Source organism: Lontra canadensis, unplaced genomic scaffold, assembly GCF_010015895.1.
Source record: "Lontra canadensis isolate GAN:19392208 unplaced genomic scaffold, GSC_riverotter_1.0 scaffold51, whole genome shotgun sequence".
NCBI classification, from domain to species: domain Eukaryota; kingdom Metazoa; phylum Chordata; class Mammalia; order Carnivora; family Mustelidae; genus Lontra; species Lontra canadensis.
The window spans coordinates 8,117,119-8,140,491 of NW_022631045.1; the positions used below are offsets into that span (position 1 = coordinate 8,117,119).

General features: G+C 38.0%; 2 protein-coding genes across 3 annotated transcripts in view; one reads left to right on the forward strand and one right to left on the reverse strand.

Moving 5' to 3' along the window:
• The window catches only part of KCTD4 (potassium channel tetramerization domain containing 4), a 37,384-nt gene extending 20,648 nt beyond the window's left edge, over positions 1–16,736 (reverse strand). Inside the window, exon 1 of the mRNA XM_032873989.1 lies at positions 16,505–16,736. The gene's annotated coding sequence lies outside the window, so the exon portion shown is untranslated. The remainder of the gene's footprint in view (positions 1–16,504) is intronic.
• GTF2F2 (general transcription factor IIF subunit 2) overlaps positions 1–23,373 on the forward strand; it is a 149,932-nt gene that overhangs the window by 86,601 nt on the left and 39,958 nt on the right. The window lies entirely within an intron of this gene.

Genomic DNA, 23,373 nt, shown 5'->3' on the forward strand with positions numbered 1-23,373 from the left:
TGTTTATCGTTACTTAACATTTTCACATGTGTCATGAGATCATGGAGGTAAGGCTCAATTTTAAAAAATCACTAGTTAACTGTTCTTGCTCCAGATAGTTTACAGTTGTTTGTTTGTTTTTTAAGATTTTATTTATTCATTTGAGAGAGAGAAAGAGCATGAAAGGGAAGACGTCAGAGGGAGAAGCAGACTCCCTGCTAAGCAGGGAGCCTGTGATGAGACTCAATCCCAGGACTCCAGGATCATGACCTGAGCTGAAGGCAGTCGCATAACCAACTCAGCCACCCAGGCACCCTATAATCTGGGGTGTGTGTGTGTGTGTGTGTGTGTGTGTTTTCCTTCAGGTTCGGGAGTTTACAGTTTTTGAAACTGAAGGAAAACACACACACGCACATGCACACAACCAGATTATCCAAAACGTCTGTTTACTGACCATATAGTTGCAAGAATAGAAATATAGTTGTGCTTTTGATTAGTGGACAGGCAGATATCCCGATGGAGGTGACATCAAAGTAGAAGTGTTTGAGAACAGAATTGGCAGGTCAGTATTTAAGATATCTGGCACCTGGATATTTCACACATACACTCCAAAGTTTTCAGGGCCTCCTTCTGACTGCCTGGTCCCATTTAATGGTATTTGAGTTTTTGGATAATCTGGCTCTTGTCTCACTTTTTGGCTGTATTTTTAGCTGTTCTCCTTTTGACACACATCATCTAGTTGTGTCACACTACACATTGTTATCCTGGATGTGCTGGGCACTTCTAAGTATTATGCTGCGTCTTCTACCTAGAATACCTCATCTAACTTCTGCCAGGATCCTATAAGCTTTTCAAATCAACCCACGTGTTACTTACTCAGTGAAACTTTCTTGTATCTTCCGAAACTCCGCACTCCAGTTAGGATCTGCCACTTCTTTTCTATGTTCCCACATACTTACCTATTCAATTTAATGGTACATATAAATGTGTACATTTTCTGTTGTTTAGGCGTGTATTGTTGCATCTTCTCCAAGACTATGAACTTCGTAAGAACAGGGACTGTGGGTTTTTCTTTATTTCTCACTCTCTCTTATTCCCTTCCTGTTTGTATTTGGAACCCTTAGCATAGTGCATTACAAATAATAAATACCCAGAAGTGTTTGTGGGGTTGAAAAAAAAGGAATGGCAAAACTAGGTACAGAAATGTAAGAATCCGTAGCATTCAGCTTTTTAAATTTTTTTTTTTTTAACTCAGAGCTGCACTTGAAACCTGGACTGATTGATTTTTCAATTCATATATACATGCATATGTGAACACATACATGCGCATACATCCTTACCTTCCTTTGGGAGGGGGAAAGTGATTATAAAACAAATATAGAAACATTTCATCAACAACAAAAAGTTTTTCAGAATATAAAGTTATAATTAAATAATTTTCCATTTACAGAGGACTGGAGGAAAGAGCTTTTTTATCAAAGAAGACCTTTTCCTAAGTCAGTGAGTTTTTTTCTTTAACCATTGAGGTTTTACTATATAATATTTGCAGATAGTAGCTGAACTACACTGTTAGCAACATAAATGTATATATTTACAAAATATATTTTATACTTATATAAAATAATCTTTAAGAATGATTAGTGCTACTTTAGTGGGAATTTAATTTTAGTAATAAGTACTTATAGCTGTCTGCTATTAAATTTTAGGTGATAAATTAGCCACATGTTATGAACATAGACCATATTAAACATAAGGAAGATTCTATTAGTTTGTAAGATTCTGTTATTCATTTATAGGTGGAAATAAGTATTGCAGTAAATGCAAGGAATATATGAACTTATCAGTCAATAAAATTCAGGACAAGAAAGAAATTAATCCTATGCTGTAATTTCCTTTGTACAATCCCATCACATTATAAAATCCTGCAAGCATCCGTTTAGCCACCAAGAAAAGATAAAACACAAAAAGGAAAAAGTATTTCACAGCTTCTGTTACTTTTTCTTTATCTGATATACATTTGAATTGATCTAAATAATATTAGGAAATTTATTTTGAGTTGGTGAATGTAAATATATTTAATATCAACTCACATTTGACATACTAATTAAAATTTATGGGGTGCCTGGGTCCCTCAGTCAGTTAAGCGTCTGACTCTTGATTTTGGCTCAGGTCATGCTCTCAGGGGTCCTGGGGAACAAGCACTACGTGTTGGGCTCTGTAGCGAGTTTCTTAGAGATTCTATCCCTCTCCTTTTCCCCCTCCCCCTCCCTCTCTAAAAGTCGTTTTAAATTATTTAATTAGTGTTTTATTAAGAGTAACTTTAAGCATCTTGAGGCTTTTTTTGTGTGTCCAACATGGGGCTTGAACTCAAAACCCCAAGATCAAGAGTTATACACTGCACCGACTGAGCCAACCAGGTGCCCCCTTGAGGCTTTTTTAATAGTCAAATGACAAATTACACATTCACTAAGCTTTTAATTCATGTTGTACTCTTTAAAATATAAAGGGACATAAAGATAAGACAGTCACCCTAATGTGTGTTTTCTTATAGAAAAGTCATAGTAATAGGAAAATATGTGACTTTTAACTTCTACATGTTTATGTCACCAACTGATCTAAAAATACTTGTCTCAGAATTTTTATTTGTAATTTTTTCAGTGTTTGTGGGCTTTCATCAAAAACCTAAGAAAAACCTTTCTCTTTGGGAACAGAATATAGACTACAGAAGAGAAAAATCAGTCTTTTTTCTATGCAAAGACACCAGATAGTAGGAAGCAAGTTGTGATTCACTTCTTTCTTGGGGAGAGGTTACCAAGCTGTACCTGCCTAGATTCCTGATGTTTCATATTATGGTAAAAGATGTCTTAGCATGTGTTATTATAAGGGAAGAGGAAAAGGACCCCCTCACTCAGTAGATCTTTATGTAATTTGTGGGTGATGTGATTCATGTGGGTGAACTAGATTCAGGTCCAAAGAAGTTTCTGCAAATAAAATTTTTGTTCAATGCAATAACAGCACTGAAGCATTTTCTTTTTTCCACATTTCAACTAGTATGTGGATATATTTAGTACTTGTAGTTTTGACTCTTCTCCGTGTAAATTTTGTAAAGAATAATTATTTTGTAAATGATTTTTCTTACATAGTAGGATGAGTCTCTTATAGCTGTATCCCTTTATATTTAAAAAATAAATGCAGGATGAATTACAAATAAGGTAATAGTATAACTTATCGTTTAAAACGGATACTTTTGGGAAAGAAAGCAGCCACTAACCAGAGAAGATGACACCTTAAGACAGCAGTGCAAATTGTCCCAGATAAAATGGGGATGTCAGGTCAATATGAATAGCCTGGATACACTGAAATGCTAACTTTTAAAAATGGGAACTAAAAGATAAGAGTCAAATAATGAAAGTGCTGGGGCTTAGGAAATGTGTACAGTACCAGTAATTCTAGACTGGGTAGAACTGCTATGGCTGAGCATAAACTGTGTGCTTCCCAGTAGCAACACAATGTTGGGCATGCAGTGGTGCTGTTAATGTTTTCAAGTAAATTTTTATATGAAGTTTATTAATATCAGTAATAAGCTAAAAATAAGTTTTATTAAAAACCATTTTTCTTTTAATCCTCAATAAAATTTGAGATCATAACAGCAACTCAGAATTCTATAAAGATAATTTCATGACCCAGGAAATATAATATTAGATTGTAGCTTTCTGGTAGTCTCATTTGAAATAGTTTTTGGTGAATGTTGAGGTTAATGATTAATATATTTTTATCAGTATCAGTTAAGGTACTTTCATTTCCTATTAGAAAAGCCAGTGTGGAGGGGCTTGGGCCGCTCAGTCTTTAGGCGTCCATCTTGGGCGCGGGTCATGATCCCAGAGTCCTGGGATGGAGCCCCACATGGGGCTCCCTGCTCAGCAGGAAGCCTGTTTTTCCCTCTCCTATTCCCCCTGCTTGTGTTCCCTCTCTCGCTGCCTCTCTCTGTCAAATAAGTAAATAAAATCTTAAAAGAAAAGGAAAGAAAAAAGAAAGCCAGTGCAGACTTAAAAATTAGAGAAATTCATTTCTTAATTAAATGAAAATTTCATTAAAAAAATTAAAAATAGGGGCGCCTGGGTGGCTCAGTGGGCTAAGCCTCTGCCTTCAGCTCAGGTCATGATCGCAGGGTCCTGAGATCGAGCCCCACATTGGGCTCTCTGCTCAGCAGGAAGCCTGCTTCCCCCCCCCTCTCTCTCTGCCTGGCACTCTGCCTACTTGTGATCTCTCTCTCTCTGTCAAATAAATAAATAAAAGCTTAAAAAAAATAAAAATAAAAGGCTTAAAAATAGAAGAAATTCATTGACTCACATAAATAAAATCCAGTGGTATTGTGGGCTTTAGCCATGCTTTATCTAGACATTCTCAACATGATCAGTGCTGTAGCTCTGTTCCTAATGTTCTTCGGTCTTTCTCCAGCTTGACTGTCCTAAGGAACCCAGATGTATGATTTTTAAAATATGGAGCTATATATCTTTTTTAATCAAAAAAAATTTTTAAAGGCCAGGAAACAGAAAGTCCTTCTGAAGAGCTAACCCAAGAAGGCAGCTGGCCTTCTTTGCCCTACGCATGCTGTTATTCTCACAGCCTTACCCCTGTACTGCTCCTTTTTAATTATCACCTTAAGTGAGGGATTATGTGAAAGGGGCTGATGTCATCATTAAAATATCGTTTTTAAGCACATTATAAATAGATAGCTGTAGTAAAAGTGCAAAAATACCAGTGCAGTAAAACGGCACAAAAAAGGTAGGCAAAGTGTTTTACCTAGAATTTTTTTTTTAACAGACTAAAACAGTTCCTCATAGGGAATGTTATTTGGAGGAGGAAGACTTCTTAGTCCTTGATAACAATCTTTTTAAAAAAAGAAGAAGAAGAAAATCTTTGGGAGATTGCCCTGTAAGAATGCCTCCATTTCCTCTGAAGAGCCATTAACAGCTGTTGTCCCCAGCATTGAGCTATACACTACACCTGAAGATTTAGTATTCTGATGAAAGAAGGATCTCCAAACAATTGTAAAAGCTATTGGGAATATATATAAAGAATTAAAGCATTGGCATAATTTTTACTTTATTATTTTTTATAAAGATTTTATTTATTTGAGGGAGAGAGAGAGCATGAGTAGTGGGGAGAAGGAGAAACAGCTCCCCACCCTTGAGCAGGGAACCTGCTTCAGGGCTCAATCCCTGGACCCTGGGATCATGACCTGAGCCAAAGGCAGACATTCAGCCAACTTGAGACACCCACGCACCTCCCCCCACAACCATTGGCATAATTAAACAACAAAGTTTTCATCTGATTTCCTTCTTTCAAATTCTCTGGCGTTTTCACTGGAAGAAAGAGGAGAGGAACTTTCTGAGTAGGTATTGCCTCACTGTAAGCATCTCTTGTCTTTGGAGTTCCATAGCCCCTCTGCCTGTTCTCTTGGGGTTCTGGCCCCTTCTTATTCTGCTGCCTTTCCACCTCAAATGGGCATTGTTTTAAAACTGGCCACTTTGACACTTGCCAGATGTATCCTGTGCATTCTTCTCCCACTGTCTGCTGTGCTCTGTTCTTGGTTTTCTGCTTGCCAAACTCCTTATTATCCTTTAAGATTCTGTTCAAATGTGAAATGTCACCAACCATTTTTTTCCACACAAGATAATCACCATCTCCACCAAGCTCCTGCTATACTTTTTTCTAATAAACCACTAATCACATTTTGCTTTTTATTAACTTTATTTATCTCTACTAGATAGTGAGCTCCTTGAGGTCAGGAAATACATCTAATCTTTGTTCTAACGGCTTTATGTTCAGTAAATTCTCATAAGTGACCAAAAATAAAAATTTTAAAGTTATGGATTTATTGTTATACCATGATTAGTGAATCTCTTAAGAATTAATACTCTTTTAAAAATGCATTTAGCTGTGTTTAAATTTAAATTCTAAGTCCTGAGAAGCAGTACTGGCATGTGGTGGTGTTTGTACAAAGCCTCACAGCTTTGCAGGATAAAAATACCTCAGTACACAATTTGTCTTTGTTCACTCACAGTTGAAAATCAACAGGGCTCACCTTAGGTAAAACTGTGAAGTAGGGAAAGTTTATCTTTATTATCCAGGCATCTCCTTTTATCATTCCTTTCCCCCTTAGTAATGTCTATCTTTAGGTACCTACTTTTTAACATATTCTGATCTTTTCTAGTCTCTCAATTCTGAATACATTTTAAGAATGAATAGGCATCAAACTGGGTATTTGATTTTAAAACCTTTTATTACCACATGTGAATAATAGCCATTAGATTACCTGTTCAAAGTATTTGAGTAGGTACTTTTTTTTTTTATGGGAAAGGAAGAAAAGTCATTGAAATTACACCATGTATAGGTTGGCCCTAAACACAAAATCTGAGTAGTCCTTTTAGTTTGTGGTGGGACTTGTCACCAGGACAACCATCTCTGCTTCCTGGGCTGAGTGGGTAGATCTGGCCTGCCTGCATTTGTTGAAGATTTGTTCGGAGGATTTAAAACTTGCTGCTGAATGCGACCCACAGAAGTGGTCAAATTCCCTTAGGCAGGATTAGCACCATCACTAGTTCATATAGTGTCTTTGTACAAACTTGTAAAAGACGATCCTTCCTTCAGTGTTTTTTATTTTTGTCTGTCAGGGAATCATGGCAATTTACATATTTCGTTGAACAAGACATTATTGCCATCTCACAGAAAATTGTCACAAGAATTATACAAATCTTTACCCTCTCTTTGAATGTGCTCCATCAGTGTGACCCTGTGGTGCACTACAAAATGGGCCAGCCTGGGAATGAACGGCACTCCCTTGTTTGCTGCAAGCCCAGATGTCCATTTTTCTTACGAGTTGGCTTGTCTAAGCCAATCTAAGTTGCTTATCTGGTCCTTGTAGGCACTGAAATTTTCAACCCTTGGTCTGTGGTTTCATGAAGCACTTGAAGAATAAGGAAATATAGCACACGTTTCTTTGTTAGGGAATCAGGGTCCCACTTACCATTTAGTAATTGAATCAGCAGGAATAATGATAATCAAGTCTTTAACTCCTAGGAAGTACTAATTTAGACTTTGAGATGACTATGCTTTAAATATTCTTAACAGTTTGCTAAAGTACAAGAAGATCTTACTTATAAACATCATATAGACTGTCCTTCTTGCTTGAGACTCTTAATGAAGCTGCCATGGGATATATTGTAAAGAAAACTTAAATTAAAAAAAAATTTTTTTTAAGATTTTATTTATTTGTTTGACAGAGATCACAAGCAGGCAGAGAGGCAGGCAGAGAGAGAGGAAGGGAAGCAGGCTCCCGGCTGAGCAGAGAGCCCGATGCGGGGCTCGATCCCAGGACCCTGGGATCATGACCTGAGCCGAAGGCAGAGGCTTTAACCCACTTAGCCACGCAGATGCCTAAGAAAACTTGAATTTTAAGAAAGAATTCTAGATATAAGTAGAGAAAGAGAAGACATTGTTTAAAAAAATTTTTTAAAGACTTCCTGGTTGGGGTGGCAGGGGCGGTGGAGGGGGACACACGCCTGCGTGGCTCAGTTGGTTAAGCACATCCAACTCTTGAGTTTTGGCTCAGGTCATGATCTCAGGGTCATGAGATATAGCCCCACATTGGGCTCTGTGCTGGGCATGGAGCCTACTTGGGTTTCTCTCTCTCTCTCTCCCTCACTCTCTAAATAAATAAAGTCACTCAGTCTGCCGAGGGGAACTGATTTTCAGGTAGGACAGCTCAGCCTGCATGGTGGGCTGCCCACTCTTAAATGGCTTCATGTTCTATTAGATGTTCAATTTAAATCTTCTTTGCATTTTCACAAATAAAAAACTGAGTTAAGTGATTTGCCCAGGCTCACAGTTTGTGAATGGCAAAGCCGAAATTTGAGCCCAGATTCAGTTGATTCCAGTACATTAGATGACCGGGAACCTCTTCTAGCCTTAATATTTTCAAAAGCTTGCGTGGCTTTTCAGTAGGAAAGGGAAGGGAGTTTGTTCTCTTTCCCTCTCTCTTGTAGAGGAAGATCCTTATCCTGTTACCCTACAACTTAAAGTACTATTGTTAGTACCATGGTTCTGTTATATTATAAAATAAATAGGATAACATTTTCAGGATTTATAAAAGATATTTTATGGCTTCATTGTTTCATTTTAGAATTTTTGTCGAGTTTCAGCTCCTACAACTTAAAAATGAACTTTGATAGCATAATTTAATTTCAAAGCTCTGTATATCTGCAGGGGAGAGGAGAATCTTCAATGATTTTACATATCTGTGGAGTTTATTATTTTACTTTTGGAAAGTTTATGTAAATTCTGTAATGCTTTGGGTAGTTTTGATGCACTAGTAGTTGTGCTGTTTTGAAGATGTACTTCTCTAGAATATATCCTAGTATGAGAGTTGCTACATACTGTGTACTGATTTTTTTTTTAGCCCTTTGAAGGCCTCGGAATGTCCAAAACCCTTTTCTCATAATGTGTTATATATTTGAGGAAAACAGAAAGGATGGCATTAATAATGATGATAATGTTCAGGCCAAAACTTTTCAGACTGAAGAACAGTAGGCTTGTAGGGAGAATAGAGGAAGGTGTGGGCTTATATAAATAAGCTCATATAAAACAAAACATGCAAGCAAATGGTATTTCCACTAAACTGCAGCTCCCTAAGGACAAGACTTTTTGTCTGCTTCTTTGGCTGGTGCATCTCTAATGACTGGAAGAGTACCTGGCACCTAGTAGGCGCACAGTAAATACTAGTTGAATGAGGAAGGAATGAAAGGTATACGACTTAGGTTTTATGCCTTTTGTCGGGCAGGCTGCCCAGGACTTTGATCACAATGAGTCATTTCTTTTTAAGCTGTTACATGCCAAGTTGATTTATCTACTTCTGTTACTTCCCCATATTTCATAGCTTCAAGGTGTTATTTATTACTCATTTGTTCAATAGATATATATTAAGCATTAAGATACATATTAAGCATCTAATGCATCTATTATACTAAGTAGTGCAGCATTTAAAGGAAACCAAGCTTATCTGTTTTGGGAAATGGATCATAGATGGGTACTGAATAATAATTTAGGGTAGCGTATTGTTGTATACAATATGAGAAGTTGACACAGGCAGTAAATACCAAGATGCAGAAAATACGGATTTGATGAAGTCGGTGAAAAGAGTCATAGGCTTTAAATAGATAAAGAGCAGGAGGGGGAGATTCTAGGAGGAACATGCACATCAAAATCTGGGACAAAGCAATTGGAGTGTTTTAGGGAATGTAGTGGGTCCGCCTGGTAGGCTTAATACACGGAGGGCTGACTGTAGGGTGTTGCAGTGTTGTCGTGAACAGGTAGATGGTCCACTGGAGTGCCTGTCACTCAGAGGGAGGTTCTTAGGTATCCTTCAGGGTTCTGTCTTTAGCATATTCTCCTCCCTTGGTCAGTGTGACCCTCTTTAATTTTCGTCTGGCCTTTGTAGTCTTTGTAGCTTTTGCTTATCTCTTCAACTCTAGCCCTCCTATGTTGTCTTGCTAAGTGATCCCCCCCCCGCCTTTAAAAAATATATACACAACAACTCTGGAATTTGTATTTGCAGCTCAGACCTCTCTTTGGACCTTCACACCCATGTATTTGCCACAGTTCACTGGAAATCTCCCCTTGGATGTCTCACAGGCCACTTAGCTTTACATCCCTGAAATTGAATTCCTGGTTGTTACCCACCTTCCCACCCCTAATGCAGGTCTTTCTCCAGTCTTCCCCATTTCTACTCAGTTACTCAGGTTAATAAACAACCTGGGAGTTATCCATGATTCCTCTTCTCGTGACAAGACACAGCCAGGCCATCTTCCAGTTCTGTCAGCAGTGCCAGCACTGCACACGCTGACCTTCTTATCAGTGCTGCTACTACACAAGTCTGAGCTGCCTTCTTCACTCACCTAAATTTAGGACCAACTACATAATTTGTACGGTCTGTTGCAAAACAAAACTCTACAGTCCCTTATTAAGTTAAGAATTTCAAAACCGTGACAGCATTGCATCAGATGAAGTTAAGACCCTTCTACATGTGGGCCCAGCACACGGTGGACTGCTCCTGCCCCTGCGACTGGCTCTGCTATCACAGTAGCCTCCTAACTAGTGGCTCCCTGCTTCCCCCTGTGGGCCATTCTTCACACAGCATCACTAGCATAGACAAGATCATACCGCTTCCCTACTTAGCATGTACAATATCCTATATGTCTACCTTCCAAACTCTGTGTCCTTGGACCCTGAAGCTTCTTCATCCTCTTCTCCCACCGTACCCTGTTCTCATGCACTAGACAGAAGCCAAAATGACCTCTTCTTGGTCCCTCAGAACAAAACCCATCTCCAGGCTCCTCTTTCAGTCTAAGCACAAGTCTTTCACTAGATCTTATCCTCCTTTCCATCAGGCAGTTCTCAGGTCGTATGTCACCTCCTCTGACAGGCCTCTCCTGACCACTCCTAGGTGAAAGAGTATAGCTACCTCCCCACCCCACCACCACGGCCTAGTTACTTGCCATGCCATGACTCAGTTTTATTGTATTTTTAGCACTTATTACTATATGGCACTATCTTTGTTAATCATTAATTATTACTATTGACTGTATTCCTGTCACCTAGCATGGTGCCTGCCATTTGGTAATGATGAATAAATAATTGTTTCGTGAATGAATGTTTTTCATAATCCTTTTAGCCTCTTACATTTTGGAGATTTATCTGAAGAGCGACAGGTTTATTTTTCCTTTGTTAGATTCTAATAATCTTTTATTTGTTGAATTCTTATAAAATTGAATTACTTATGTTTAATTTACAGATATTCCAAGCTTAATTTTAAAATGCCAAATTATTTTCTCTTTAAAATGGCATAATTCTGAAATGACACATACTTACCTGTATTGTAGCTTGGACAACAAATTAAAGATGCTATTGCCCATTGAAGCTGATGTTGATACTGTAGAGTGAGCAGGGTTCCTCTTCCCACCCCCATCAGTATTTTACACCATAATATCGAAGGTTTCACAGCCCAAAGCTTCACAAATGTGTGTAAACCTATTCGTTCGGTAGCCACTGAGCACCCATTATGTACTACACACTCAGGAACAAAAGATGAGGAAGGCATTTTTCCTGCCTTTGAATTGCTCACTGTAGATAATTCTTTCTTTGATATGCAGCATCCTGTGTAGTTTCAAAAAGAAAAAATTACTCAGTCTGCTTCATGAACTATACTTGATCTTCTAGCTTTTAAAACATGAACGCCCAACCCAAAATAATTCAGTTGTTATAGGAGAAACACTGTCATACACATACAGTTTATGAAGCGAACATGAATATGAAATATTGTAAAATTAATTTACAAATCTGTTGTTTACCAGTACTGTCTGGTACACACAACAATTGTGGAGAGGGTGGGTGTGGTACGGCCAAATGCTATTGTTAACAGAATTTGCAGTACTTCCCACATAATTACATTGACTGCCATATGGCATTTTATTGCAGTTCATTTAAATTACAAGGAGTTTATACTTCTGTTTGTGTTCTCTTTAGTGCCTTTCAGTAGCACTGTTTTTTATACTACATACTTTAGATACCCCTTTGTCGTAAAAAAAAATTATCTTTCAAGATAAACGTAATTTATAAAATAGAGCACCATGACTTTTCCGAAATAGTCCCCATGTGGATTCTAAATGGTAACTAAAGGATTGCGTATATGCTGTATAGTTCCCTGAATCTTGCTAATCGTACCAACAAAACAATAACTGAAATTATTTTTTTCAAGAACATATTGTTCTGAAAATTATCTCTTGTTGGTTAAGTACATTAGCGTCTTTTTCCTTCCTGGAACTGTAGAGGAATGAGTTGCTTCTAACTGTTATTTTCTAGAGAGCTACTACTCAGTTCTTTTTAAAAGTTCGTAGCTTTAAATAATTTTTTTTTAAGATTTATTAATTTGAGGGGGGGGGGGAGTGTGTGTGTAGTGGGGAGGGGTAAAAAGATGAGAGAGTCTCAAGCAGACTCTGCTGAGCATGGGGCCTGACGCAAGGCTCAATCTCACAACCCTGAGATCATGACCTGCGCCAAAGTCAGGAGTTGGATGCTTAACCGACAGTGCCACCCAGGCGCCCCACTTTAAACAATTTTTGATTAGCTTTAGAATGAAAATAGTTCTGAACTATGTTACATATTATACCTACATCCATACCTCATATACAAAGTCTGTTGGGAACGTAATCTAGCCTTCTCTTTAACTTCATTTTTCTTTTGAACACCTGTTTTGAGTTCTATTAGATGCCTTCAGATCCTGTCCAAAAGAGTAGGATCAGTTCTCATTTTGTCATGTTCATGGTGTTACTAGCTGCTGCAGCCCCTCTCTTCATTCTGATTTAGTGTTTTTAATTTCCTGTGAGCTAGGAAACCAGTTTTACAATTCTGTTAAAATGAATAATGTGTGCAAAGAGTAACCTGAATAGACTCTTGAGTGAAGGTCTAATGGGCTTGTCTATGAGTCAAGTGCCCAGAGCTGTCGTGCTTGGCCTTGTGACATCTGTTTTGGTTGCTGAGATGTTCTTTTTTGCTTCTTTCCTAGGTCTGGTTAGGGCAAATGCCACTACCTAATAAATAGAAAATAAGTAGAATATCTCATTTTGGGACCTTTCCTTTGGGTCAGTTGGTCCTTGTTAACATGATACACTTGAAGCATCTATCTGAAACTCAGATATTTAATTAAGTATTGCTAATTAAATTCCCTGACATCTTTCCAAGTGCTTTGCTATGAAACTGAGTCATGCAACTAAATGAACTCTTATTAAGCTGATGATTGCCAAAGCTTGTTTCTCTGCTCTTTATTCAAGTTTCTGTCATGGATGAAGTTTAAAAATCAGTTGATTGTTAACAACGTAGCAAGATACTCTGCAGTCAGTCCCAGTGTCCATTCATTAAACCTTCAACATACATTCTGGGATACCTTCTTTGTCAGGCATTGTGCTAGGCACTACACTTACAGTGAATAAGAAAGACAGGGTTTCTGTGATTATGGCTTTCAGTAGTACCCAGTCTTTCTTAAACTTTAACATATGTTTGCAGATCACCTGAGAACTTCATGTAAAAATGTTGGGCCAAGGCCCCAGAGTTTTTGACTCAGTAGGTCTTAAGTTGGTACTAGAAATAAGTACTGTTCATGGGCACCCTGATGATTCTAAGGTAATGGTCATCTGAGCACATTTTGAGAAATTCAGATCTCGCAGATGAGGAATTCTTTTTTTTTTTTTTTTAAAGATTTTTATTTATTTATTTATTTGACAGAGAGAGAGATCACAAGTAGACAGAGAGGCAGGCAGAGAGAGAGAGGGAAGCAGGCTCCCTGCTGAGCAGAGAGCCCGATGCGGGACCCGATCCCAGGACCCTGAGATCATGACCTGAGCCGAAGGCAGCGGCTTAACCCACTGAGCCACCCAGGCGCCCCGCAGATGAGGAATTCTTAACAAGGAGTACAGTTCTCAAGTAACACGTGGACCCGAGCAATGTAATGCTGTATTTTAACCTGATTGCTAGTTCATCTGTAAACTGTCTCAAAAGTGTTTTTTAAATCATTGGCTTATGTTTCTACCTATTCCCTTTATGTTGAGTTGAAATGACTGGAAACTATGATTAAATCGAAGTGTGGTAATTTCTTATCTCTTAAATAACCCACCAACAAATTAATCTTTTCCATAAGAATAACACTGCCCTATGGCAGGCTGCCTCCCAGAGACCACAGATCTTTGACAGCAACCGCAAAGATAAAACATTTCCTCCCAACAACTTCTTTCAAAATGAAATGTCCTTGAATGCACAAGAAATCCTTGTCAGTGGTTGTCTCCAGGGAGGAAGATCTAGGGGAGATCTGGGGGAGACTTGTTTTTAATCCCTATGCTTTTGCACGTTACACATTTTATACCATGTGACTGCATTACTTAATCCAAAATAAATTTGAGGAGGTATGTCATGGCTATTACCACAGGTCTAGAAGTATACTGTTGGTCACTGTTTCACTGTAGTGGCCTCCTAAGTCTACCTTTCTTTTGGACACCTTCCCCATCAGCATATCCTAGAGGGTGGAGCCCTTCCTCTGCTGAGCACTTTATTCCAATGACTCCTCCCTTCTTCAGAGGTTTATGATACCACCTTACCATAAGCTTCATTCTTACACATCCTAGAGTCTGTTTCTACTTCACTGGTCTAGTTTTATGTCTGAAAGGTGCTATTTTAATTATTGTGGCTTAATAGTGCATATTAATGCCCAGCATATTATGAGCTGCATTATTGTTCCTTTGAAAATTTTTCTTGGTTTGGGACGCCAGGGTGGCTTAGTTGGTTAAGCGTCTGCCTTTATCTCAGGTCGTGATTCCTCTTGGGATCAAGTCGCCCATCAGGCTCCTTGCTGAGCAGGGAGGCTGCTTCTCCCCCTGCCTGCAGCTCCCCCTGCTCGCGCACTCTCTCTCTTTCTCAGAAATAAATAAATAAAATCTTCAAAAAAAAATTTTTTTCTTAATTCTTCTTACCTATTTGTTCTTTCATGTCAGTTTCCAGTAATTTTTTTTTTAAATTATAAACCCATTATTTGGGAAGAAACAGCTTCTTAGCATAGTTAATCTTCCCGTTCCAAAACACGGTTGTCCTCTTCAATTTATTCAAGACTTCTTTTTATATATTTCAATAATAATTTGTAGTTTTCGTCATAGAAGGTTGAACATTTTTGGTAAAGGTTGCCCTGTGTATTTATATTTTTGTTGCTATGGTAAATGCTTTTTCTCAAAAAAAAAGTTATATAGTTGGAAGGTAGGAAGACTACTCTTGTATATTTGCACTGTTTCTAGGCTATCGTTTTCCTTTTTTTAAAAGTATATAATTGTTTGCAGATGTATCCAGATATTCAAAAAGTACTTAATTGGGGCGCCTCGGTGGCTCAGTGGGTTAAAGCCTCTGCCTTCGGCTCAGGTCATGATCCCAGGGTACTGGGATCGAGACCCGCATCGGGCTCCCTGCTCCGTGGGAAGCCTGCTTCTCCCTCTCCCACTCCCCTTGCTTATGTTTCCTCTCTCATTATGTCTCTCTCTGTCAAATAAATAAATAAAATCTTAAAAAAAAATACTCAGTTTGGGTTTATTAAAACTCTTCCATGGAAGAAACAAAGTTGAGCATTGAGGAACCTAGGTTGTAAGTCTGGGCAGGTTTTCTAAATACGCATATGCATATTTGAGAATGTATGCATATGTTGCACAGGCATATGCATATGTGAAAACTACCAAATTGTTGCACAGGCATATGCGTATGTGAAAACCACCAAATTGTACACAACAGAAATCAGCTCCCTTTATAACGGTTATACCTCAGTTAAAACTGTTTTAAAATATCACAAAACTTTTGCTTGAGTTAGGTTTTCTCTCTGATAGTCTTGCCCCTTTTTCCGCTTTCATTAAAGATTGCTATTATAGTTTTTGCTAGTGGGCTCTAAAAGGAGTGTAGATCCGTAGCTAACATAGTACCTGACAGGTAATAGACACTCTGAATGTCTTCGATGGACTGTAATTGAGTAACATACTTATTGTTTTCCTTCTTGAACGTGACGCTTGCAGCACTGGCTTTGGGTGGTTGTGGGAGTACTGTAGTCCAGTGAGAGCCGCCAGAGAGAGAGGTGAGTGAAGGATGAGGGAAGTGGAGCAACCACTTAGGGAGTAAGGGGCTGCTTTGCTTGGAAGGTGATGGCCCAGAGAGGAGTTTGCCATGCATACTGGGAATGAAGGATAGAAAAGAAGGTGGCACATTCCAGGAATGGTGAAGAATCCTTAGAAGTTCAAGAGGCTCTTATGTTCCATTATTTGTATTGCCCTCTCCACCAGCTTGTAGCTCTTTCATGTTGGTTTCTTTCACGGTACCTCGTTCTGGGCCTGGCTTGTATTAGGTCTCCAGAACCCTCTGGAATTCAGCATCATAGGCACGCTTACCGTATGCACAACCATTCTGCCCTTCCTCTCACTGGTACCTGGTATCATGTAGCTTTTCTTCATCCCTTGTTTATTGTTATCCCTAAGACCAGTCTCTCCTTACCCTGGTTCATTCTCCTTTTTGTGGTCAGAGTTAATTTTCATTTTAAGGTGAGCCCATTCCCATAGTTCCACAGTTTTGACAACTGACTCATAATAGCTTAGTTTGGCATAAGAGAGCTTCTGTAGCCTGACCTAACAATCTTTTTACCACATATTTTTCACCTCTTCTCCCTCCCACTCCCCCTCCCTTAGTACCCCCCCTTCTGCCTTCCCTCCTTCTCCACCCTTTCCATTCTTGGAATTTGCCACCTTCTTTTCTGCCCCTCATACTGCCCCACTTTGTACAAAAAACTCCTAGCTGGACCTTCACGTCCCCAGAAAAAACCTTTCCTTACTCCTCCAGGCAATTGCCCTGTGGATCCCCATGTACTTGACTCTGGCTTTTACTGTACACTGTTATTTACCTCTCTGTATGTTTGTCTTTTCCGTTAATCAAGAACAGGCACTCGTAGGATACTTGCCTCTGACAGTCAGTTGCGAGATGGTGGAGATGTGATACCACTTTGAAATAGAGGCTTTTGTTGAAGTTGGAAGGTGGCTGGTGAGAAGATAGTGTAAACATACATATTTAGCAGAAGCTGGAGATACCATTTATGAATACAGCGTGAGGAAGAATGAAGGAGGGGTGAGAAAGAGATTTATGTGTTAACATCAGAATGTTGAAGGGGAGAAGGTGTCCGAGAGCTGTTGGTGGAAAGGAACCTGGTTAGAAGGACAAACATGGTGACGTATGGAATGTTTGGAATTTTACAAATACAACACCTAATTGGGTCCTGTTCTGAACTGTACAGAGAAAGGTGTGTGGGATACAGGCCACCCGCCCTCCAAACAAACGACTTTCAATTTGACAAGCAAGGTAAGACAGATACAGAAGAAATTGGAGTAAAAAGTTTAATAATGGCAATGTCTGTGTGATTGGGTCCTTGGGTATGGTAGGAGAGCTAATTCCAGTAAGAATTTGTATGTCTTAAGCAATGCTGATGAGCAAGCCATTCAGACAGGAAGTCAGAGGAGAGTCTGTTGCGGTGTAGTGGGCCCAAGTAACGAGGATTAGAAGATCTGAACAAATTTGGGAGGATGAATTGAGGTGCTTAGTAAGTATGGCTTTTAACACTCTGATGCTTACATTGATGAAAACAAGGACAAAAACAAGCATGACATTTAATATTTAATAGAAGTCAGCCAGTTTTGTGTACTGCTAGTCTTTTTTTCTTACAATGGTAGTTTTGCCAAAAAAAAGAACCACAAAAACAACTAACCGGAGCTAGCACTGCCAGTGGACTTGAGCGTCTTGAACTGCCGTAACTCCTCCATAACACTATGCTGTATGTAACTAGCTACGTGCCTTGTAATTACACTACTTTACTTTGAACTAGCACTTTACTATTGTGTCATCAAAAAGTCATAATGTAACTAGCATCATTTATATAATAACATAATTATGTGCCATAACAATAACATAACTGACATTTTTATAACTAACAATTTAACATAGTATTTATATAACAGCATTAAGTAGAAATTGAAATATAAGCATATCTTTGGTTAGTTCCTATATGGTTTGCATCAGCTACAAGTTCTTAGTGGCAGTGTAAATGTAGAGGAAAAGACAGCATTTTGGTTTTGTTTTTTTAGTTTCTAGCCTTTGTTTTTATGAGGTTGGAGCAAGAGTATATGGAGTGTTAGATAAATTTAACTTCGTTGAGAGAAGTCTAATTCTAGCATTGATCTTTTGTCACTGTACCACAGAAGTTTATTTCCAGCTTTCATTATCATTCTTGAATGTAAAGTTTGAATTCTTCAGAGATGAAGCATGTGCAAAATTCTTCTTTCAACCCCTTTATTCATCCTCTTGATGAAGAGAACGTGAGACCATATGGCCTGAAACCCCATTCACAGTGGAGAGTCTGAAGCAGTGAATCGATAGGGAGTCCTTCCTTCTCTCTTTGCTGTCCCTAAAGGACAGTCTGAATGACTTGCAATCTCTAATATCAATATCAGTATCACAGCAGCTGGTCCAAAATGGAGCACTCTCCCTCGAGCCTTACCACTCCTTCTGTAGATTTTTCCTCCTGGCTTGATTTGGTTTTAATTAGCACCAGAATCCCTCTTCTTAATTTTTCGAAGGTTGCTAAAACAGCATAATGAAATTCACCTTATCTTTTAAAAAATTCTCTCTGACTCTCAGCACATGTTGGTGGCCACACACTGTCAGACATTTCCATCCATTATTCCAGCATTTATACTTTCATGGAGTCACTAATGAAGTAGCCATTTGCTATATTTGCTTAGTCACCATAGCAACAGTGTCTTGGTTAGTGTACGCCTGGGTAGCTTCCTACAGTTTGACATGATACGCTGCTAATAATTCTGATTTCTACTCAGAGGCAACTGGAATTTTGCAGAATGGAATTTTTAAATTTGCTGAGTGGAAGTTGTTTGATCCCACTGGTGTATTCTGTTGGCACCCATCACGTAGTCATAGGATCATAGAAATTTTAATTTGGAAGAATGATTCATACTTGCAGTATATATCACAGTGCCTGGCTAGAGAAACATTGCTTCTGTCACCATAAGCAGCTTATTTAATCCCTAGCCTAAATATTTTTAGGTTCAAAGAAACTGATCAGAAGGTTAGCAGTTGGGGCTGCTTGATAATATTGGGTGCTTAGCTTTAAACTATTTTAAAGAATTCTGGTTATATGCCTTTAAATTATAGTTTAATAAATATGAAAATTGAAAAGTACTTCTTGTCATAGTGATTTTTTCAATCTTTTATTGGCTAATTTCTGTCAGGTCAGCCTCTTTGAACTACATTACCTCATTCATTTCCCCTTCTGTACACTCACTCTAAGTTCCTTTAGTCACTACTTAAAGTAACAGTTATAAAAATTTATTTTCATTTTTAAAATGTGTCTCCTTCAGATTTCATATAATGTGAACATGTACCTTACAGAAAATACACATTTTATAATATACTTTATTTGGAGAAGATAGTGTAGCCTGTTCATGGTGATAGAGTTCACAGTTTTAAGAATCAGATCTAATCTTAAATGATATAAAGACTGTTGCTGTACCATCTGTTATAAAATATGTAAAGGCTCATTTAAACCACCAAGTTCATTTCACATCTAAATTGCTTTTATCAAACATACTCCATATTTTAACCCTTACCTCATGTATGAATTAAACCCACGGATGCCCACTTCCCTTTAGTCATCTATATTCTCATTTTGATCTGTATAAAAATACAGCAAGCTCAGATCCTATTAATTTCATTCTTGGCTCTAAATATTGAACTGGGAGAAACATAACACGGGTGTGTTTTAGAATATGTTCATCCAAATATATATGTACATATACATACATACATACATATCTAGTTTTTCATTTGTTCCACAGTTGTTGGAATTGATAGTGCTAAGAGACCAAAGTCATAGTGTCGTTGCCTTGGACTGTTGCATGGACACAGCTAGCTTTCAGCTAGCAATACTAGAGGGAACTGAGGAAAAGAGCTTGGTATAAAACCATTACCACAACTGAAAAAAAAAATAACATAGAAGTTTATGCTTTTTTACTGGTATTCCTTCTTATCATCATCTTACTGGTGTTTGCCCTCATCAAAGATGTCTACCAAAGTGACATTTACAAAAATAAATGACCCAGATTGTCATATCAAGAGCTTAGCATAATGAAGTGAATTTTGTCCATCATTTTAAAATATGCATCATGGCTAAGTAAGCCTGTCTAATAATTTGTCCCATCCATGCATGTTCATGATGCGGAAAACATTTTGATACATTTGTTTTGGGCCCATAATAGTAGTCATTCTGTGACTAACCAGAACTCCATGAAGAATAGTGTGATTTTGTAGGAATTATAGGCTATAAAATGAATGACTAAAAGATGAAGCTACTTTCAAGTAGAGCTAACAGTGCAAATAAAATAACACAGAGACTAAGTCCCTAAAGCATCAGGACTATTTTCACCCCCATGTTGTTTAGAAACCCTTTCCCTGTATGCTAAGTTTGTTGTCTTTGTACTGAGACCAGCTGTTAAAAAATCCTAGGTTTGAATTGAACAGGATAGTATTTTTATATATTTAGAAAAATCTAGATTAAAACATTTATGTAATGCCTTCTTCCCTCTACTAATAGCAAGCAAAAGAATTTGTACTATATTCAAAATGATATATTCAGTTCTTAATAAATCTATCCATAGGCTTTATGTAAAAGAACACTTGCATGGTGGCCAGGTAACTTTATGCTAGTGTTGCATAATTCCCTACCAAATAATAGCAAATCAGAAACCTATTTACAGTCAGTGGATAAACAGTTTTGGGAGCTTCCAAAAAAGTAGTTGGAGTTGAAGATCTATCGAGAGTGGTAGCAACTTGAATAGATAAAATCGTGAAAACAGAAAATCTTAGTGTAATAATTATTCTGGGCACCTTCTCAAAATGGTAAACATATAAGCATTAGTGTTTCTGTTGTGAAACTGAGTTAATGTTATTAATGGTAATTTCTAGCAATTTTTTTAAATTTTGAAAGAATTTTATCTGCAAAGGTAAAACCTGTGTCTTAAAATCAAATTGCAGCCTTAAATTAATGAATACATTTCTGTCTTAATGGAAAGAAAAAGCTTTCACGTAGTATTGATTAAATATTTTTAGGTATTTTCAATCAAGATCTGTATGATGTGATTCAAGAATATTCAGGGGCTTGGCTGTCCCAGTACATTACACTGAACTGCCACAGTGACTGCTTGGCCTGCAGTTCTCTCATCCACTCATGCCTCTGAGTCATACGTCACTGTGGGAGTCCGTGGACTCTTGTACGTGGGGAATCTGCAAGGAAGCAGAAGGCTAGAGCCCATTACTTAGCTGGGTGGGAGAGTTTAAGCAGCACGAGCCTCTAGAATTAGTACTTAGGCAAAACTCACTTTCTATTTATGAAAATAATCTGGAGAAGAGAAGAAATGGATGGTGAAACCTGAGTTGCTTGAGTAAAATGGTGGTGTCAAGAGGATTTCTAAGCACTAGATTAACCCACCACATACACAAAAGTTCAGGAGGGTCAGTGTAGGTAAGTGCTGGGCAAAGAATCCTTTAGGATACAAAATCTAAACTAATCCTTAGAGATTCCATGGTGGAAAGAGGCCTAAGGGTTATTGTTTCATGTTCCCTGAGGCATTAACCTATTTGGTTATCGAGGTAAGATAATGTATATGAAATAATCCAGAGCTAGATAGAAAATCGAGAGAAAATCAACTAAAAAGGTCAGGGAGGTTAAAAAAAAAAAAATAGGGACACTAGCCAAAGTAAAGTAGACACTGATGATAAAGGAAGGAGAGGAATAAAATCATTATTCCATTCAGTTGTACCCACCATGTAGTTTTTCTGCAGGTAGCCCTGTCCTCTGGGAAGAAAATTAGAAAACCTCCTTGCATCATACTTAATATGAGTAAGGCAGGGAAAGATTAATTTTTGAGACTGTTTAAAAATGGCTATGAGTTATCTGTATAACTTAAAGAGATGTTCTGCTCAAATGTAGTTTTCTACTTTTGTGAAACTTAGATACATGTTCTAGTCACTACTGGTTGAAAGTCATATATGAGACGTTGATTTGAGTGCCCTGAAGACTAAATTGAAAAATATTTGACTACATCTAATAATTCAGTGCATTTTTAAGATCAGGTGTACAGTCATCCAAAACTGTAAGCTGTAAGCTGCCTTATTTTTATATGTCTTCTGGTGCTGTGGTTAAGTTATAATTAGTTATAATTAGCACTTCTGTGAATTACATGTTTTACCTGCTGTTGAATGGCATTTAGGAAGAAATTTTCTTTCCTTGAAAACATCAGAGGAGATCAGAAAAAGTGCTTTTAATCTGATGTAGTCAAATATCCCCTGTTGGAATAAAGGATAAACACAGATTCCATAAGTCTTGATTTCAAAATCCATTAGGTAAACCAGATAATTATTAAGAGTTGTTTTCAAATGACTCCTATACATTTCTGTTCAGTGTGGCTACTTGGGTAATAACAATAATTACAATAGCTACAGTGTACTGAATACAAGCTAAGGGACAGTGTTTTATAAAGATCATCTCCCTATTTCAGTTGTCATAATCCTCAGTTTTTCCCTTGAGGGCACCAGGTGTTAAAGAGATTGACTAACTTGTCCAAAATCATACCTGGTGGTAGGCCAGGAGCTTAAAACCATCTTGTTTCAGACCCTGTCATATCATGCATGGTATGATATATTCTTTCTAGACTAAGCATGTTTCAAAGTCTCGCAGTATGCCATAGGTTTGCTTTTAATCTCTGATTTGTTTAATGCAAAATATTGGCATGAACCTGAATACAATAGATAGTTTTTTGTTGCTCTTTTGAATATTGAAGTTATAAATATTAGTGGTCCTATTGATAGATGAGCTTTCGCCCACACCCCTGGGAACTATACCAAGTTATTTAGGCTTTTTACTTTGATTGGAATTTGGAGAAGGGAAATAAAATGAAAGCTTCTTAAAGAATGAAATTTAAGTGTTTTTGTCACTCAACATCCATTGGAGTTTAGGATAACTTCATTTCTAGCATAGGAAGAATAGCTTGCTGGTCATGTATTGAGAAGTAATAAATGGTCCCTGATTAGGTAACCTTTTTTTCTTCTCATGTATTTCTATTCTTTGCCTGTACTAAAATAATGACTAGAGTATCTGATTAATAGGAAGAGCGTAAGCAGCAAAGGGTTTTTTCCAATAAATGCCATCCTTCTTTCTGCCCCCTTTCCTTTCTGCCTGCCCCTCTCCTCCTTTCCCTTCCCCATCACACACACACTTAAATTGGAATCCAAACTTTCCAAGGTGAAAAGAAATTTGCTGTCTTGAGATGGTATAACAAAGCATCCCTGACTTGGACTAACGAAAAAAAAAATTAAAATGGCTACCTTGCAGGTGACCAAAATTGATAATTACTTCAACAAAACCTTTAGGCACTGCATACCGTGGACATCCTGTAGTTTTCCAGACGCACGAGAGCTAGTTGTGTGTGCTGTCCTCCTGGCCCCCTTCGTCCAGTGTGGGTGTCTGTTGTACTTGCGCACAGCCAGAGCCCTGGTGACATAGAAGTAATGCCACTGCTTCGGGTAAAGATATCCACTGAACGCATTTGCCTTCAAGTTCAAGATAATAAATATATTACATAAGGAAAGAATATAAGATAAAATGATAAGATAATGATGAGGTTTTGGCAGGAGGCAAGGTATTTATATTTT